Source organism: Vidua chalybeata, chromosome 3, assembly GCF_026979565.1.
Source record: "Vidua chalybeata isolate OUT-0048 chromosome 3, bVidCha1 merged haplotype, whole genome shotgun sequence".
NCBI classification, from domain to species: domain Eukaryota; kingdom Metazoa; phylum Chordata; class Aves; order Passeriformes; family Viduidae; genus Vidua; species Vidua chalybeata.
In genome coordinates, this window is record NC_071532.1 from 110,450,138 (window position 1) to 110,467,922 (window position 17,785).

Below are 17,785 nucleotides of genomic sequence, written 5' to 3' on the forward strand. Positions count from 1 at the left end.
ACCTGATGCCTTTCTGTGCTCCTTGAAACAAGTGGCACTGGGAGCTGGTTTGAATATTCTGCCACACAGACACGTCTCAGGATTGAGACATGATAAGGAATAAGGATTTAAATGTTTTGTTTAATCAAGAAGTGATAAAAGAGCTCCTGACAAGGAGGTGGAAGCAGTAGTGTACATGATATCCTGAAAGCACAAATGAGCAATCCAAGGCTGCTGGACTCCCTGTGAGAAATCTGGAGCACGGAACAGGGTGTGTGCTTGTCCCCTGAGTGTCACAACATTACCCCTGGCAGCTCCTGAAAACAGGAATTTGCTGCCTCTCACCCTGCTGGCCTGACCACCTTGCACCAAATCCTCCTGGCAGCTGGGAGCTGCAGCCACACCGAGGAGGGAAACTCAGTGCTCACGGGAGTGGAACCAGTAGATTCTCCCTGGAATGTTAACTAATGAGCAGCCAGGCTCCAGGCATGCTGCATCCTCAGCACCTTGAACAGCACTGATTTGAAAGAGCAATGAGTGCTGTTCTCATCTGGAGATTTCTTGGGGGCATTTCTGACCAGGCCTAAGCAGGATCAACAGGATCACAGAATCAGAGAATGGCTTGCCTTGGAATGGATTCAAAAGCTTATCTAGTCTCACCACTGCCATGGGCAAGGACATCTTCCACTATCCCAGGTTGCTCCAAGCCCTGTCCAGCCTGGCCTTGGACACTTCCAGGGATCCAGAACAGGCACAGCTTCTCTGGGCAGCCTGTGCCAGGGCCTCCCCACCCTCACAGGGAACATTTCCTTCCTGATCTCTAAACTAAACCTCTCCTAGTTTAAAACCATTCCCTCTGCCATTCCCAGGACTGTTCATGTTCAGGTCTATGAACTAAGTCTCTCTTTATTGAATCATAGAATCGTGGAATGTTTTCTGTTGGGGGTGACCTGTAAAGAACATCCAATTGCAATCCTTTGCCACGGGCAGAGATACCTTCCACTAAATCAGGTCACTCAAATCCTTACCCAGCCAGTATTGAACATGTCCTGGATAGGGAGTCCACAGCAACAAGACAGGGATGGGAATGTCTCAGAAAAATGGGAATTCTTTCCTCTCTTAAGATGAAATATTACAGGTGCTGCAGAGTGATTAGTCAAGCCTGTACAATCTCTGCTGGTGGTGGAAGGACAATTAAGAACTTTTTGGGTCATGGTAGGTCTCATTCAACAGGCCCAGTTTTGCAGTCTTCATCTGGACAGTTGCCCCACTGCAAGTACAGTGATCTGTAAGATTTAGATCAAGAGTTATTGTTTGCTGCTGTTTCAGCTTCTTTTTTTCTTTTTTTTTTTTAAGATCTTCTTTCCATTCTGCCCTAAAAATGCCAGAGCTTGTTATCCTCTCTGAGACTCAACCTGAGCATTTGTGCCACAGACTCCCTTGTGCCCCTTCTGATCAGCCTAACCAGCAGAGAACTGAGTTCCTCACACTTCTCTTTGAGGAGTCCTTGCTGTCCTCCAGCTTTGCTTCACCTCCATGGAATTCCCTCTGCCCATCCCCTGAGCAGAGCAGGTGGGTTTCTCTGGTTCTGGCTGGGTTTCCCATGGGAAATGCCACAAGGAACAGTTTGTGACACTTCCCATAGACCAAACTCAATATTCCTGGCTCTCTGGCAACCCAAGAAGCAAGACGCAAAGTGTCACCTAATCAAAGGATCTATCTCTCAACAAGGTTCTTCTCACTTCGTCTGGTCTCGGTTGCCCTTGCCTAATTTCCCCTCTCTAAAAGTTAAATTTCTGTCCAGTCAGCAGAAAAAGACTGGGCACCTCTAGAGCATAGTTCCTTCTGTCCTAAAATATGTGCCTAAACAGGGAAGGGAATTGCCTTCCAGTTGTGCTGGCATCCTCTCCAAATCCTCCAGAGAAACTCTGAAGGATCAGCTTGGACAAGGAAGATGTCCAACTTCTAGATGGCTAAAACAAGACGAGATGAATTCCCACACCTGGCTTTGTGTTTAGGAACCTCACAGGGAAGAACAATTCTTCCACCGCTTTATTAAGCAATCTTCAAGCTTATTTGTCTCTTCCTTCCAGTTTCTTTAAATGCCACTGAAGTTGCTGTCATCACAAATCAGAGTCACCAGAAATGCCTTTCAAAGCAAAACTCCAAACTGAGAAGAAAAGACATGGTTGGGCAGCAAACCCCGACGGGCTGTGTATTGCAGGGACAGGAGCACGGGGACTGCTCCAGCCTCTCCTCACCCTGGGCCATCCTGGTCCTGTGCAGGCTCCAATGGAGCAGGGTGCCCCAGGAGCATTACAGCAGCTGGATTGCTTCAAATATTTGCACTTCAGGAGGACTTTCTTTACAAAATAGGTTGTTAAAAACTGGGACAGGCCCAGCGAGATGGTAGAATCGCCATCCCTGGAGGTGTTCAAGGAACAGCTGGAAGTGACACTGAATGCTCTGATTTAGTTGCCAAAGTGGTCCAAGTTTGGACTTGATGCCCTTTGAAGACTTTTCCAACCCGTATGATCCTGTGAAATTGAGCATTCACCTCACATTTTCTCCCCACTGTTGGCCATTAGCAAGGTCCTATAAGAAAAGTAAGATCAAGGAAAACACATATTTGTCTTTAATAATTCTACTTTCCATATATTTTCACCCCAGAGGACTCCTTGAACTTGTTGCCATTTGCCTCAAATGGGCTTTTCTTCCTAGTTCACATTCTGGAACAGGCCAGAAGTTGTTTCCTATTCCCAGTCCTAGACTCCTCCAGGATTTTGCAGGCTGTGCAGATGTCCTGAGTGCCTCTGGAGAGGTTTGTCACTGTCCAGCCTTGGCAGCCGCGTGTCCCGGAGGTCCTCACGCCCCAGCAGTTCTCATGCAGTGACTTCTTCCCAAGCTCTGGCATGAGTGGGGATCAGCTGGTGCTCCCCAGTGGTGGCTGATCAGCTGGTAAATGGAGATTTGCTCCAGGAGAAATGTGCACCTAGCCCAAGGTGATGCTGCAGCATGTGTTTTGAGTCCCGAGTGAGCCCAGGCTGGACAGTGAGATTTGGGAATGGTGATTTATAAAAGAGCTGGAAGAAGTGAAGCAGAAAAGAGCTGAGGGAATAAAAGAGTTTTTAAAATGTTTTTCTAGTTTACTGAGGAAACAAGGCTGGGGAGATCACACCCTCAGAGTGCCCACCTCTAACTTTCTGTGTCTTTATTATTCCTATCTGCTCCAACAATTCCTTCATCCCTCCAACATCCCTCTAGTTTCTACTAGACCCCCAAGGAGACAAAAGACATCCTATCAATGTCTTCTCCCAGGTGAAGCTGCAGATGACAGGAACAGTTCCCAAAGAAGGGAAATCTTAAAGCCACTCCTTGTTCAAAGGCTGCTGGCTTCACTTCATTTGGGGATGGGCATTGAGGATGGGGCTTTGAGCAAACTCATCTAGAGGAAGGTGTCCCTGCTCATGGAATGAGATGATCTTTAAGGTCCCTTCCAACCCAAATTCTGTGATTCTATAATTTGTTTGTACTCTTTCCCCCGCCCCCAGTGTGTGACTTTGTTTGATTAGAAACAAACTGCATCCCCAGTATGCATCTATACATTTTAGTTATCATCATATAACAGCGTTCTACTCATGAGTTCTGTGTAATGAATTTTATGACATTCCCAAAGTATTTGCCAGGTGGTGGTTAACTGCCACTCTTAACCAGGGAAAGAGGACTTGGGAATGGGTGAGATGATTCAAAGGACACATTCATACCTGAAAAAGCTATTTGAAAATAAGTTTTTTTAGCAGAAAACTCACTCTATAAATACCACAGTTGAACACAATGAAATTGAAATTCATTTTCAGCATCAAAGAAACATTACTATAAATCCTACTGTGAACTCAAAGGTAACAATGCCATAGCAGGGATGCTCAGAGGATTTTCCAGATGTCACCTATCAAGAACAGTCCTGGGAGAAGGACTAGGGGGTGCTGGCAAGAGGCTGGATGTGCCCTGGCCCTGAAAGCCCCATGTCCTGGGCTTATCCTAGTGCGGGGGGTGGGGGGGGGGTGGGGGGGGTTCTGCTCATCTGCCCCAATCGAGACCCCACCTGGGGTGAGGAAGGACATGGGTTGGAGTAAGTCCACAAGAGGCACCAAAATGACCAGAGGATGGGGCACCTCTTCTGAGAGGAAAGATTGAGGAAGTAGGGACTTTTCAACCTGGAAGAGAGAAGGCTTTGGGGTGACATAATTGTGGCCTTACAGTGGCTAAAAGGAGACAACAGGAAAGTTGGAGAAACAGCATTTACAAAGGCCTGCAGAGACAGGAAAAGGTTTCACACTGACAGAGAACAGGGATAGATGAGATACTGGGAAGGAATTGTTCCCTGTGAGGGTGGTGAGGTTTCCCAGAGAAGCTGTGGCTGCTCCACCCCTGGAAGTGCCCAAGGCCAGACTGGGTGGGGCTTGGAGCAACCTGGGATAGTGGAAGGTGTCCCTGCCCATGGCAGGAATGAGATGGCTTTTTAGGTTCCTTCTAACCCAACACATTCCATTATTCTATGACTCCATGAACTCATGTGGTATCATGAACAACCCATGAAATAACTTTGTTGTCTTTTGTAGGACAGTCCGGGCTTGGTCTTTTCTGCTTTACCCTGGATTTGGAGTAGGGTTTTTTTTTTTAACTTAGGGTCAACAACAGGTGCATCTCTCCAGAGCACAAAACAAAGTCCAGTTTCTTTCCTGGAGTAGAATTCTCCTCTCCACAGGCACTTCAGGAGCAGCTCTACCAACACAGCAACCAACTCTGCTTGGCAAAGGTAAATCTCCCCCACCAGTGTCTGAGGGTGGCCTGACAAATCCATTGACGTGACATAAGGAAAGATTTAGGAGAGGTTTGGGAGCATAATAAATGAATCCCCCATTGAGTCGACTCTACGTTCCTTGGATCTAGCAAGCAATCACAATAAGCCCTTTGGATTACTTGAGACAAATGCCTGTCTGCACAACAAATCACTGCAGATTGCTTATGACAGCCAAATGAGACGTCCTTTCAGAACATCACCAGCAACTCTCACAGCTCTGGAGCACGTTATACAGCAGGAGTTAAGAAATCTTAAAAAACCACATCACCTCTTTTGGGTCTTCTTTCATGGCATAAAGACAAGTAACTTCTAACCTGCTCTTCCAGGGCAGTTTAGCCAAATTGTTTGCTACAAGGCATTAGAGCTTTTGTGTTTCTTCGACATTCCAGGTTACTAAAGGATTATATCCATAGACTGCGGTAATCCCTGAATATTTAGAAAATACACAATGTGGCTCTCCAAACACCAGACATCTGCCCCATGATGCTGCACATCTGCCATTCCCATGGATTTCTGAACAATTTCCTTTGATGAGCAGGTTTATTCCAATGGAAATCGACAAATGAGAACAGCTCCCGTTCCCTCTCCACGGCTGTGCCGAGTCTGCAGTTTTGTAGCTTAACATTTTTATCCAAGACAAAACATGCAGTCAGGCTCTTTGGACATCACACAAACACATAGAAATGTTGAAAGATAAATAGGTTGGTTGCACACGTGCACACACACACAAACTCGCCGAAATCTCTTTGCTGAAAAATCTGCTTCTGCAACGAATACATATTTTTTTTAATTAACATTTTTTAGAGACACTAACTGCATCTTGAGAGCAGCAAACACATTATTTTGTAGGCGTTTTCAGCAGCACAATACCAACCCCTATTTTTAACTATTGACTAATTACCAGTAGATCTTAATTACATGGTGTGTGGAGGCACTAATAAGTTTACAAATCTGCCAACAACACTAAACACATATGTCTTTGCAAGCATTAGCCTCTCCCTCTTATTTTTAAAAACCTTTTCTCTCTTTCCCCCCTCCAATTTGGCAGCAGAAGATCCTGGGAAAGGCTATAATTGTGGCTCATTAGAAGGCAAGCATCGAAACACCCATCCTTGTGGAGAAAAGAATGGCTCAAAGCACGAGGAGGAATGAAAAGAGAAGACAGCAGAGCCTGCAGAATTTGGATTTTCAGCAAGGTGAAAGAAGGGTTGCCTTTGGAGGTGCTAACTTTCGTCTCCTCTGCAAGATTCATGGAGCCATGTGCAGGTTTATTGATTTAACTTTGTTTAGGAAACAGTGGCTGGGAGCAACCTGGTCTGTGGAAGGTGTCCCTGACTACAGCAGGGGGTTGGAATGAGATGATCTTCAAGGTCCTTTCCAACCAAACCATTTTGTGATTCTATGATACAGTCTCTGAGAAAAAGGATGGTACTATTTTATGCATTTAGGTTTAATATTCTTATGCAAAAAGTAACTCAGCAGGAACTGCTCCTGTGTTCTGCTGTGCTGGGTTATGGCACAATGCAGCCAAACACATCCCAGGGAGATTTTCTGACAGGGTTTTCTCCTCTTGTTCAAGAATTTTGACAAAGTTTTTGCATCCTCAGCTCAGAGATGTTTTACACCACAGCTGGACTGTCACATCTACCAAAATACCTTTCAGACCCAGACCCCACAAAGCTGCCTGCACTTGCAGGCTCTTCCAACAGCCCCAAGTGGGGCTGAGAAAAGATTGAGCCCTGAGGATGCTCTTCTTGTGCAGGGTCTGTCACAGGGGGCAGGGGGCTGTAGGTCTGCAATGCTCCTGTTAAATACAATTTTGGGTGAAGTTTGCCCAGTGCCACTGAGAGGATTCATGGAGATTCAGGAGGAAAAGAGGTTGCTGCAGTCAACAGATCCTCTGGAAGTCATAAACTTTCATAGCCTTCTTCAAAAGTTGGTCAAGAGGGAACGGCTTTAACTGCCAGAGGGCAGGGATAGATGGGATATTGGGAAAAAAGTATTCCCTGTGAGGGTGATGAGGCCCTAGCACAGGTTGCCCAGAGAAGCTGTGGCTGCCCCTGGATCCCTGGAAGTGTCCAAGACAAGGTTGGATGGGGCTTGGAGCAACCTGGGGTAGTGGAAGGTGGCCCATGGCAGGGGGTAGAAGGGGATGATCTTTATGTTCCCCTACAACTCAAACCATTCTGGGATTTTATGGTTGAACTCAAGTACTGTCAACTACAGAACTGAACATCTAGAAGTCTGATGGCAAACACTTCCATGTGCTCTTCCATCAGTTGAGTTTCTGACAAAAAGGAGCATCACCCTGAGACCATTCTCAGCAGAAGCTTCTGCACACTCAACAGCACTTAGTCCAAGAGGTGATCACTTGTGGAAGGTTTGATGTTGCTTTAGAAGCTATATGGAGGCTATTAATAATATCAAAGATCTATTAGAAAAAAATTAATTATAGTGGAATTGTATGGGCTGGTTTTTAAAATAAATAATTCCAATAATCTTACAAGAAGGAAAATTAATCTTCTCTTTCCAAGTGCAAGTGTAACCAAAGGGTGAAGAATGTCCATATTCTTGGAATAAACACTGGGGACATTTTTAGTCTGTGTCCATGCTACTGCTGATCTCCTGAATGATTTGCCATGGAATCACTGGGTAAACTTGAGTTTTATGACTCCATAAATGAGAGCAGGTGTCTCCTTTGCGCATTCATATTTGTAAATGCAGGAGGGTATTTCTGTCTGGGATGATTCAGTGTTTATATTTACACGGTAGAGGAGAGGAGATTATTGTCATTTGCATTGATGAAGGAGGTAGTTGTCACCTTCCAGTTTTTCCATATGGAATCTTTGTTAGCAAATAACATGTCTTGAGTAAAATGAGAGCAGGAGATAATTTAAATGGGCGCCACACTTAGCCCCAGCAATGAAATTACAAAAGTGAATCAACATGAAAGCAGAATCATTTTTTTTCTCAACAATTTAGGTAATTATGGACAAGGCAGGCATCAGTTTTCCATGCAAAGAAACTGAAACAGTTACTCTGGTGTCTCAGGGCAAAACTTCAGTTCCTTAATTAACAAATTCAGAAATATTGTGTGCACTGGCAGATGGAAGAAATTATAAGAGCACTTGGCAAATCTGGAAATGCTGGTGATTGCACATGTCAGAAAGCACAGAGTGTGCCTGAACCAGGACTTCAGAATAGCCAGACAATTCTGAGATGTTGTCTGAAATAGCCATGTGATAATTCTTGCCATAGAGATGAAAGACTTCCAGCGTCCAGTTCAATCTGGGCAAATCTCATCCATCCCCCGAGTTATTAAATGACCTGTGCAAAGCCAAAATAATTAAAAGCATTTAAAAACATAGAAAGGGGATTGGTGATGCTTTTAATATGGCAGGAGAATAAAAGAAAGAAAGAAAGAAAGAGAGTGTTTGTTATCCTACAAAAAAGGGTTTTGCACCATTATGGAAGAGTCTTTATGCCCCATCTTCTTACACTCAATGCCAAGTGACAAAGGCAGGTGAATGGATTTCCCCAAAATCGGTAAAAATTCAATGCTGTTGCCTGAAATCAGAGCCTGTTCCTGCCAAGAGAAGCTGATCTAGGAGAGGACAAAGTTATGGGATGGGAAAATCCTAGGCAAGGGACTGGAATTAGATGATTTTTAATATCCCTTCCAGCCCGAAACATTCTGAGACCCTACATTCCCACTCAGGACCAAAGTGGGAAAAATGGTGGTTGAAGTGGAGCCAAGGCAGGGGGAGATTTACTGAGTGCAAAAGGACACAAAAGTCAGAATCCCCTGTGCTGCATGGGGAGAAGAGGAGGGCTGCAAAGGTGTCACCAACACAGAATTAAAGAACATCCAGAGATGCAAGGGACCCACAAGGTTCATCAAAATCCAACACCTGGCCCTGCACAGGACAACTCCAAGGTTCACACCATAAACAACAGGAATTGAATGGAAATGGAAATTCTGCCCTCAGGATGAAAAAGGACAGAAAAGCAAGAAGACCTGGTGTGGACAGAGCTTTAGGAAAATGGGCCATAGAGGATCTCAGAAGATCAGCTGGGAATCAGGGGGAGGTGATTTCTCTGCAGTATTTTGTCTAGAAGAACAACCAAGAAGAGAAGAAAAGTCACCAAGGTGTAGCAGCCCACATTGGAAAGAGGCAATGGTTGGGCTGATGTTTCAGCCAGAGTGAAATGGAAGAAGCTGGAGTCACCAGTCACCAGTCACCTTTTCCTTGACTTTTTTCTAGGGGGAAACCCAGGTACGTTTGGATTTGTGCAACATCCTGTCTAAATTTAGTTTGATGTAAAAGGTCATGCATTTAATTAACAATTCTGTAGTGACAGTGTTAAATACCAGAAAAATATTCTGTTGCATTCAGAGGTTTGGGGCAGGTTTACAGCATCATGAGACCCAACTTGAGGTGCTGCTTCCAGCTCTGGGGCCTCCAACATAAGAAGGACATGGACCTGTTGGACTGAGTCCAGAGGATGCTACGGAGATGCTCTGAAGGTTCCTCTGCTCTGGAGCCAGGCTGGGAGAGCTGGGAATGTTCACCTAGAGAAGAGAAGGATCCAGGGAGACCTCAGAGCCCCTTCCAGAGCCTAAAGGGACTCCAGAAGAGCTGGAGAGGGATTTGGGACAAGGGATGGAGGGATAGGAGAAGGGGGAATGGCTTCCCACTGCCAGAGGGCAGGGATAGATGGGGTATTCCCTGTGAGGGTGGTGAGGCCCTGGCACAGGTTACCCAGAGAAGCTGTGGCTGCCCCTGGATCCCTGGAATTGTCCAAGGCCAGGCTGGATGGGATTTGAATCAACCTGGGATAGTGGAAGGTGTCCCTGCCCATGGCAGGGGGTGGGAAGAGATGATCTTTCAGGTCCCTTCCAACTCAAACCATTCTGTGATTCAGTGATTATCAGTTATAAAAATACAAGCATCGGGGACTGTGGGAAGTGGAATCATTTTACAAGGACTATACCTTACCTTAGTTAAGGTGTGAAATCCAGCTCCACTTCCTCCCACGGTCCATGGCTCCACATTGGCTTTTCTAGTGACCCAGAAAACAGAAAATCTGGATGTTACCCACACTTCCCATTGGCACAGGGGCCAACCTTCACCCTGCTTGGAAGGAGAAGCATTGCCTGATAAGTTTGTTTTTCACTGTGCTCTGAAGAGCAGCGTGGCACAGTGACAACAGCAGCCAGCTACTGTATGAGATACATCCCTGCCCTTCAGAGCCAATTAAATCACTGGAATCCCATGGGGGGAAGTAGGAAATGCTGTGTAGTCACTTTTCCTAAATCCCGGCTTGGAAAAGCACCGAGCAAGTTCATCAAACTGGAGGCCTGAGCTGTTAAAGCTTTTCCAAGGGAAGAAACACAGTTCCCTGCACTGCTCACCACCTTCCTTGGCTGATGAAGTCACGTTGCTTCTTCCTACCGTGTAATGAGTTTCGCAAGGAGCAGGACTGAGGGGATTATCCTGCGTTTGGTTTAATGGGAAAGATGCAAGAACTTCCAGAAAAGGCAGGAAGGATGGAAATCCTGGAGTCACCCTCTCCTAGCCAGCTCCACACCCCGGGTGGCCCCAGGACCAGGCATCCAGTGTCACTGGTTCAGCTGATGGCATTGAAATGGTGTCCCACAAAGGCATTTTGGGGGAAGCAGAGAGAGCAGATAGGTTCCTTTTGATGCACAGCAATAAATGAAAACAGCTGCAGCTCTCAGGAGATTAAAGGGAGCCTGAGGAGAGCTGAATAAACCCTGTCACCGCAGGTAAGATCTAGATAACAGGAGCAATGAAGTCTGCTAATGCACATGTCTCAAGACCATACTAATTCTTAAATTTGTCAGGAGATGTAAAGTGATTAAAATGTAACATTTCTGTCCAATAGACACAAGTTTGGGATTCATATAATTTTATATGGGGAATTGGTATCCAGGTTTTATCATGTGACACTCGAGGACCTGAATATGTTTCAGGGACTTGTAAGGAACTGGCAGTGAAGCACCCGGTCCAGCTGTGAGAAAAACCATATTCAGTTGTTTAAAGTCTGGATGAGGCTCTGAACAACCTGGTCTAGTGGGAGATTCCCAACCCATGGCAGGGAATAGATCAAGGTCCTTAAGGTCCCTTCTTCTACCCAAAACACTCGGTGAATCCATGATTTTATGATCAGTAAGGACTAACACTATTGGCAGTCACTGATATCACTTACAGTCATTTGCATTGCTAAAATGAACACTCAAAGATGACGCCCTCATATAAAAGAGAAGGGATGGAATTGGAAAGGTTCACCAAACATTCCTCACACTGGTTTAGAGGCAGTTCCTATGATGGCTGTGAACTGGCTTTTCAATAGAGAACATTTGGGACCTTCTGCACGATTCCTAGAGAGCCCAGTGTCACAAAGTGGTGGGTGAGAGCTGGACATGCCCTGGCCATGTGCTCTCACATCGCAGAAACTCCCCATGCCCTGGGCTGATCCCCCAGCTTGGGCAGCAGGGAAGGGGGAGATTCTGCCCCTCTGCCCCCCCTCAGGTGAAACCCCAACTGCAGAACTGCCTCCAGTCCTGGGGCCAACAGCAGAAGGACATGGAGCTGCTGGAGAGACTCCAGAGGAGGCCATGGAGCTGCTCCAAGGGCTGAAGGCCCTCTGCTCTTGAGCCAGGCTGAGAGAGCTGGGGGTGTTCACCTGGAGAAGGATCCAGGGAGAACTTACTGCATGCAGCCTTTTAGTACTTGAAGGGGGCCTGTGAGACAGATGGGGACGAAGGGGACAGGGATTGATGGTTTTAAACTGAAGGAAGGTTAGTTTAGATTAGATACAAGAAATTATTTTTTTACAATGAGGGTGGTGAGGCTCTGGCACAGGTTGCCCAGAGGAGCTGGGGCTGCCCCTGGATGCCTGGAAGTATCCAAGGCTAGGTTGGATGGGGCTTGTAGCAACCTGGGATAGTGGAAGGTGCCCTTGCCCATGGCAGGGTGCTGTAACAGACTGAGCTTTAAGAAATCACTTCCAACCCAAACCATTCCACGATTCTATGACAGTGCTGCTGACAAGTGGCAGCAAAAGCAGCATCCTGCTGATCCTCCCTGGTATATACATGTAGCATTCAAAGAGGTTAATAGAAATTAACAAAGTTAATCAACAGAAGGACTGGCCTAAGTGAGTCTTCTAAGTCAAGCTCACACAATAACTACTAAGTTTATCAACACATCCAACTTTTGATCCTGTGGACACATGAACATCGTGGCAACGGAAGCTGGAGCTTTTTCTGCCTCATGCATGAATAACAAAGCCACCTGCTCTATTCCAGCAGTGGATGCTTTATTGTTAGTGATGATGCATGAGGCAGAAATAATGCAGTTTGATTTTTAGAGACAATACCAAGTTGAGCTTGCAAGGCTGTCAGCCCACACTCGTTTGACTTGGGAACTGAGCAAACAACATGGAAGTAATTGATGGAAACTAATGACACAATAAGAAGTCATTTTTTTCTGACCTACTTTGCTTAAAGTAAATCCCCATTAATTGTAATTATCTGTACTCCACGTACACCAAACACTCAGCTGGATCCATCCCCCAGTTATTTAAATGAAGTAGCTCCAGATTTACACAACTCTGATTCTGGCTTACATACCTCTCTATATTTAGTGTTTGTTCCCCTGATCTGAATAAATGCCTGGAAGATGGAAGACCACACAGCTCAATTAGGGTATTGATCAGGATGAAAAAAGCCTTTAACCAAGCAGCACAAGGAGGTTGTGATCCTATGCCGGGGTGCTGCTGGAGCACCGAACACGGCTCCCCTTCCCAGTGCCTCCCTGGTGCTCCTGGAGAACAGCAAGAACACAAAATGCAAGGCACAAACAGATCAGCTCCTGGTGCTGTGAGGGAAAACCCTGCCTAAACATGTTTTATAAATACTTGCAGATCTTGGGGTCACCCAGAGTTTACCCAGACCCCCGGACACAAGAGCCTCCAGCGTGATGGAAGCGTGGGATGCTGCTGAGTGCCAAGAAAAGCTTTCTTCTCTCAAAAATATGAGTTGAGAGATCTCATCATGGGTGTGATTGACATTCACAACTTCCAAAAAATCCCTAAAAATACAGAGTGTCGGCTAATAAAAGAAACAGGCTCTGAGCAATGACTTCTGGCTCTCTGTGTGGGCCAGGACTACAAGGGAACGGGAGGTCCTGTGGACTAAAGGGGCAAAGCATCACCCCCATGTCCTTGGCCAAAGCCACCCCACAGCAGCAGCTGTGGGAAACAGGGAAATCAGGGGGTTGTGAGGAGACTGGGACATGGGTAACCCTCTGCTGTGTGCTAAGTGAGGGAGCAGGAGCTGGAGAACATCATGGGATAATCAGGAATTAAGATGTAAGTGGTGGAGATATCACTTCTGGCCACCCACGGAGTCATGTAGCCATGACTCATCCCCTGGTGCAGGAAGGAACGTAGTGTACCGTGCATCAAAATGGACAGGATCTTTCCAAGGAGAGATGATCTGGGATGGAAGACCTTTAAAGGTCTGTTTATCCCTCCACACTGGCAAGCTTTTCTCTTGATAAAATCAGGAAGTTATGTGTTAAATGAGTTACTTTTTTATTTCAGTCTCCGACACTCCTACTGGAAAGATCTTCCGATTTCCAGGCTAAAAATATTCATGGCCAGTTCCTACTCATTTACTTTTCCACCATTGCCCTTCAGTGTCCCAATGCCTTTCCCTCCACTCGCATTTATTTTCCAGGATGTATTTATAGGCAGGAAAACATATTCCTTCTCCAGCCTCATTTTTTAGCTAAACTAAACAAGCCAAATTCTTTCAGTCCACAGGAGAAAAGACAGATTGTCCTGAGCTCTGATCAACACCTAGCTCTTCCCTGCAGCTGGAATTCACCCTTCCTGGCCACAGCTGCACTGAGGAGTTTGGGGGCAGTGCCAGCCGGGTATTGTCATTGTGTCATCCCTTGCCTAAGCAGCTGCTTCTCTTACTCCACGTGCCAGTGCTAAAATCTTCAACTGCTGCCTTCTCCCACCCGCATGTCTCATCAAACAAGTTTGGGTTGGTTTTGTATCAAAACAGATGACTCGTCGGCCCCCTTACTGGTTCACCTACACTTCTATATAAGTAATAAGATTAAATAGTTTGTTTACTTCTCTGTTGTTTTGGGTTTTGGGGGATTTTTTAATCTTTTTAATCATATGTAGCAAATCTGCCACACAGAAAAGTTTGAAGGAATGAGGAATGCTTCCATTTATATCTCCTTATACTGCAAATCAGAAGTCGAAGCTTAATCTGGGTGTTTCTCACCCAAAAATGTGGGTCCCAGAGTCCTTATTTCTTACTGCTGTGAGAATTAACAGCCATATTTAGGTTTGAAAAGTATCCATCAGGAGAGGGAGTTAAAGTTATATATATATATATATATATTTATACTTGCCTTATGCACATGAAGTAATTCGGTTGAGGGCTGCTTTTGCTCTTATTTATTTCCATATTCTTGTGATAGCTGAAGTTGGCAGAAAATAAGATAATATCTTCAACATTTGAATGCGTTATGATAGGGATTTTGTGGAATCCTGTTTTGTCTGATCCCACTAAATAATATTATACATAATACCAGTTTTCTCCCTTTGGGGAACTTTGTGCAAGAGTTTCACTCCAGGTGAAATTTCTCCACATCCAGGTGTGCATCAGGTGCATCCATGTGGATCATGCCCAGAGCTTTGCTTTCTTCTGTTTTTCTGCTACAGGAGGATCCAACCATTTCAAAATCAGCAGCATTTTTTTCAGACATCACGAAACTTTTCAGCTCTTTTAACATCACCCAGAAACACCAAATACACCCTTCTCAGATAGCCTGTTTAATATATGAAAGTCCTCCCACTTTTTCTTCAAGATTAAATTAATTTTTCCTCTCTGAAAAAGCATTTTTATCTGCATTTTATCACATTTTTTTACCTTCTTGGAGCTGTTTCTTTTTTCTCCATGTTGCAATTTAGACTCTGCAAAGCAGCAACTTTTTCAGACAGTTCTGGAGTCCTGACATTCTCAGCCCTGATATTTTGACACAGTTTAAAGGGAAAAAAAAGGGAGAAAGGGTAGAATTCAAACTCCCACAGAAAGAGGCAGAAGCAGGCATTGGAGAAGGAGCATCTAGAAGGAGTCTTCTTATTCAATGGTGGGGAAAAAAACCCACATGGAAAAGAGGAGAGACTGTAACCTACAGAGGACAGCACAAGACAGCTCAGAAAAGATGGATATGATGAATGAACAGATGTGTAACATGGAACTGGGGAGAAAGGACCTGGAATTTGGCTGCCAGTAGGTTCTTCAGTAAAACAGCTGCCTTGGCTGCAGCTCACCCCCAGGCAGATCCCAAAAACAGAGCTGGGAGCTGCTTCCTCAGCCTGCCAGAGGTTTCTCCAGCACAGAGCTGAGCTCTTGAAGAGTCCGCCTGACTCCGTAAGTACAGGGTGGGAAAAGCAGTGTCCCCCGAAGTGGGTAAGGGAGTGACAAAGAGAAGAGGAGGGGATGGAGAATCCCTGTGTTAGGAGGACAGGAAGACAGCAAGGTGGGGGATTTGAGAAGGCAGCAAGGTGGTGTGAGGTCGGGGTGTCAAGGTGTGCTTGGTGAGAGCTGTTATCAACAGAGAATGAATCCCAGAAAGGTTTGGGTTGGAAGAGACCTTAAAACTCATCCAGTGCCACCCACTGCCATGGGCAGGGGCACCTTCCACTATCCCAGGTTGTTCCAAGTCTCATCAAACCTGGCTTTGAACATTTCCAGGGATGGGGAAGCCACAGCTCCACCACCCTCTGAGTACAGGACAGGGACCTGTGGGATGGGGTGGGACAAGAGCCCCCTTCCCCACCACAACCATGGGAAGGGAAAAGGCAAAAAGAAACCCAGAGGAGGTCCCAGATCTGCCAGGGATCTGGAAGCTGCTGGAGGTGGGAAGGTGGAATGCAGCCTGGCTGAGGACGAACTGAGTGGTGATCCTGGGATTTGAGGTTGAGCAGGGACAGGGCAGTTGACACTGGACTGGGGAGCTGATTTGGGAGCAGGATGGGGTCAGCACAAGCGGGTCCAGCTGAGGCTGGTCTGGGGAGTGGTGGTGTCAGCACTTGGGCCTTGAGGGAGAACAGTGGAACTTTTTAAGTGTCCAGAGGACAGCCAGGAAGAGTGTGAAGGGTCAGGGGCCATTTAAAAAGCAAATGATGTCACTGGGTTTGCTCAGCTGGAGGAGATGGAGGTCAGACCTCGCTGGGGGCTGCAGCTCCTCCAAGGGGCAGCTCCAATCTCTGCTCCCGGTGACAGAGACAGGACCCAGGGAACGGCTGGGGCTGTGTCAGGAAGACTTGGGTTGGGTTTCAGGGAAAGGTTCTTCCTCAGAGGGTGGTAGGGCACTGAGCAGGCTCCCCAGGGAATGGACACAGCCCCAGGGCTGCCAGAGCTCCAGGAGCATTTGGACAACGCTCTCAGGCACAGGATGGGATAGCTGGGATGTCCTGTACAAGGTCAGAGGTTGGACTGGTGTGTACCTTCCAAATCAGACTATTCTGTGATTCAATGTAGATTTTGTTATTTCAAGATGACTAAAGACATAGAACACCTATGAGGAAAGGCTGAGAGAACTGATGTTGCTCAGCCTGGAGAAGAGAACCCTGGGGAGATCTTAGAGCCTAGGTCTTATGTGGCTGGAGAGGTGGTTCAGGTTGGACATGAGGAGGAATTTCTTCACAAAAGGGGTGATTAGACATTGGAACAGGCTTCCCAGTGAGGTCATGGAGTCACCATCCTGGAGGTGTTCAAGGAATGACTGGACGTGGCACTCAGTTCTCTGCTGTCGTTGACAACATGGTGTTTGGTCATAGGTTGGACTCGGTGATTTGAGACGTGTTTTCCAACCTAAATGATTTTGTGATTCTGTGATTCTGTGAAGTGATCTCAAGTTGTACCAGGGGAGGTTTAGATTGAATATTTGGAAAAAAATTCTACACGGAAAGAGCGCTCAGGCAACGGAACAGGCTGCCCAAGGCAACCTGATGGTGGAAACCCCATCCCTGGAGGTTTTCAAAACGTGTGTAGATGTAGAACTTGGGGATACAATTTAGGTGTGATCATGTCCATGGGTTAACAGTTGGACTCAGTGATGCCAGAGGTCTTTTCCAACCTAATTCTGTAAGGGAGCTCCAAGAAAGCTAGGAGAGGGACGTTGGACAAGGGCATGGAGTGACAGGACAAGGGGGGGATAGTTTTAAGTTGACAAAGGGCAAGGCTAGATGGGATCTGAGGAAGAAATTCTTCCCTGTGAGGGTGTTGAAACCTGTGAGGGCAGAGATTGTCCAGAGAATCACAGAATAAGGTGAGCTGGAAGGAACCCACAAGGATCATCCAGTCCAACTGCTGGCCCCACACAGGAGCATCCCCAACAATCCCACCCTGTGCCTGAGAGCGCTGTCCAAGTGCTCCTTGAGCTCTGTCAGGTTTGGTGCTGTGACCATTCCCTGAGGAGCTGTTAACAGTGTCCAGTCACCCTTGGGATTAGAACCTTTTCCCAGGACCCAACCTAACCTTCCCCTGACACAACTTCAGGCCATCCCCTCGGCTCCTGTCCCGGGTCAGCACCGAGCAGAGCCCGGCGCCTGCTCTTCCTCTCCCCCTCGCAAGCTGCAGATCGCGGTGAGGTCCCCGCTCAGCCTCCCCTTCTCCAGGCCTCACCCCTGCGAGTTCCCCGGGCCCGCTCGGACGGGGCACGGAGCATCCCGCTGCGGGGGACGCTGTCCGTACCCGCGGCACGGGGTGCGGAGGGCGCCGCTCCCTGCCGTCCGCGCCGGCCCCGCCGCGCTCCCGCCGCCGGTCGCTGTCGCCGCCAGGCGGCCCCGGCCCGTCCCGCGCGCCGCGGAAGCGCCGCCCCC

The 17,785-nt window shown here is 46.9% G+C and overlaps 2 long non-coding RNA genes across 2 annotated transcripts; one reads left to right on the forward strand and one right to left on the reverse strand.

Annotated features, from left to right (window-relative positions):
* The first annotated feature begins 995 nt into the window (after positions 1-995).
* LOC128785070 (uncharacterized) lies at positions 996-3,086 on the forward strand. Its single transcript, XR_008429750.1, has 3 exons — positions 996-1,194; positions 1,336-1,551; positions 2,073-3,086. It is a non-coding gene; the product is annotated as an uncharacterized LOC128785070 (long non-coding RNA).
* Positions 3,087-9,188: 6,102 nt separating this feature from the next.
* On the reverse strand, positions 9,189-17,705 carry LOC128785069 (uncharacterized). The gene is made up of 3 exons (XR_008429749.1): positions 17,589-17,705; positions 9,841-9,904; positions 9,189-9,413 (listed from the first exon to the last, which is right to left on the reverse strand). It is a non-coding gene; the product is annotated as an uncharacterized LOC128785069 (long non-coding RNA).
* Positions 17,706-17,785: the final 80 nt, after the last annotated feature.